The sequence below is a fragment of the Octodon degus genome, unplaced genomic scaffold (genome assembly GCF_000260255.1).
Source record: "Octodon degus isolate 3935 unplaced genomic scaffold, OctDeg1.0 scaffold00208, whole genome shotgun sequence".
Classification (NCBI taxonomy): domain Eukaryota; kingdom Metazoa; phylum Chordata; class Mammalia; order Rodentia; family Octodontidae; genus Octodon; species Octodon degus.
In genome coordinates, this window is record NW_004524784.1 from 3,793,637 (window position 1) to 3,795,861 (window position 2,225).

The 2,225-nt window shown below is 39.7% G+C and overlaps 1 pseudogene; it reads left to right on the forward strand.

Annotated features, from left to right (window-relative positions):
• Nucleotides 1–688: 688 nt before the first annotated feature.
• On the forward strand, nt 689–1,410 carry LOC101579526 (annotated as a pseudogene).
• Nucleotides 1,411–2,225: the final 815 nt, after the last annotated feature.

The following is a 2,225-nucleotide window of genomic DNA, read 5'->3' on the forward strand; positions in this document are numbered from 1 at the left end:
CTGCAGGCTATTTGAAGGTCAGCTACTACTAGCACCTCTCACTCACACGACCATCCGTTGTAAGACTTCAGGTTAGGGAAATAAGTGATGGAGCATGTGAGCAGCGCCTGAAGAAGAGACGTGGGAACCAGGTTCTGCACAAGCCTGTTAAGTAGTGAGGGTGTTGCTACATGCTCAACTCACTTCAAATGTTTTGGAATAACCTGCATTGGTACATGTAACTACTGTACACAAACCTGACATGATTCATGGGAAGCCTGATCGTCAGTGACATTGTGGCCAGTAATTGTGTGGTGCCCTCGTGTCCCACACTCTAAGATAAGTGGAATTTAAACCAGGTGATTGATGATAAAAAAGAAAAAAGATGCGGCCAGCAAGATAGCTCAGCAGGCTAATGTGTCTGCTAGGGCAAGCTTAGGAAAGCGCAGAGACAGTGGTTCGATCCCTGGCACCATACGCCGCACCAGTCCCACCCCCAGGACCGGCTGAGCTGGCCACAGAGTCGAGGTGTAGTGGCACATGCCTGTAATCCCAGCTATGGGGAGGTTAAAAACAGGAGGATCACTACGAATATGAACTGCATAGAGATACCCTGTAACAACTAAATACATTAAAGAAAAAAATAGTCTGGACTTTTAAAATTAGGTTTTCAGTAGGCTGCAGGTAGCGCCAGCTCACCCTCCACACCATGGCCAAGGTCCAGGTGAACAATGTGGTGGTTCAACTCATTCCAGTTTGAGATCATCTTCCAGTGCACTGAGGACCTGAGAGAAGACTTGGAGTAGAAAATTATGTATGCGGGCTCTGCAGTATGTGAAGAGTATGATCAAGTTTAGACTCTTTTAGTGGGCCCTGTTCCTGCAGGAAGGCATATGTTTGTATTTCAGGCTAATGTACCCAATCCAGGACCCATTCCGGATGCAGATGCTGTTGGTCTCACTGTGGTGCTAATTACTTGCACCTATTGGGGTCAAGAATTTTTTTAGGGGGCCAGGGAGATGGCTCAGTAGAATAAACACTTGCTTGGCAAGTGCAAGGGTACCGGGGATTGACCCTGTGCTTACCAGGCAAGCACTTATTCTACTGAGCTATCTCCCTGGGCCCCAAGAATTTATTAGAGTTGGCTATTTTGTAAATAATGAATATACTGAGACAGAATTAAGGGAAAATCCACCAGTAAAACCAGAGTTTTCTAAGCTTCAATGGAACATTTTGGTATCTACTCCCAGAGTTACAAGATTCCACACTAACTGGGAAGATAATACAGAAAACCTGGAAAATGCGGAGAGCAGTAATCCAAATCTACAGTAACTTCTGTCAACAGATGCTTTAGCCTCAGTGTCAAAGGGCTGGTCCACATCAGAAAACTCACTGAATGTCATGTCAGAGCCCCACATGGACTGCATGTAACCACCTGCCATCCCTTCAGTACAAATTAAGCTATTAAAAACAACTATTTCCCTGAAATTCCATAAGTACATAATCAAGACACAAAGTAGTGGGCTGAGGATATAGCTTAGTGGCATAAGCACCTGCCTGGCAAGCACAAGGTCCCAAGTTCGATCCAATGTGAAGAATTTTATCCTGTAGAAAGTTTGTAAGAAAACCATTATTTGAGCAAATTGTGGATATAAATACAATTATTTTAAAGTTAAAATTAGGTTTTCATGCACTTATTTTTCTGGAAATATAGTTAATGTTTTTTAAGAGATTTGGAGTCACAAGCTTAGACACTTTCAATGAAGTTACTTTAAGGAACAGTAGAACTTATTTTTTGTAAGGATCAATAAACATACATTTATAAACTTTAGACAATATATGAATTGAAAGAATAAAGCAGATGTAGCACTTCAGCTCTCACAACCCACAAAAGAATTGTCACATCCTTGTACAGCTAGAAAATATTTGGAAAAATGTATTCAGGATATACATGAATTTACTTATTTATTTATTTAAACCACAAATAGTGGTTTGCTTGCTTCACAGTGGACATTTTTTTTTTTTTTATTTCAGAAGGTTTAGGGAAACATTGAGTAAGGATCAATACAATTGGGTTCCTTGTATTAATGATTGACATGTTTTCTCTGGATTTTAAACAATGCTAGATCAAAAGAATTAATATAACATTACTATAAGGTACTTTGATATAGATATTTATATATTTTTTAAAACCTCTGATTTTGTCATGTACATAGAATTTATAGTAATTAACTCTTGATAAAATT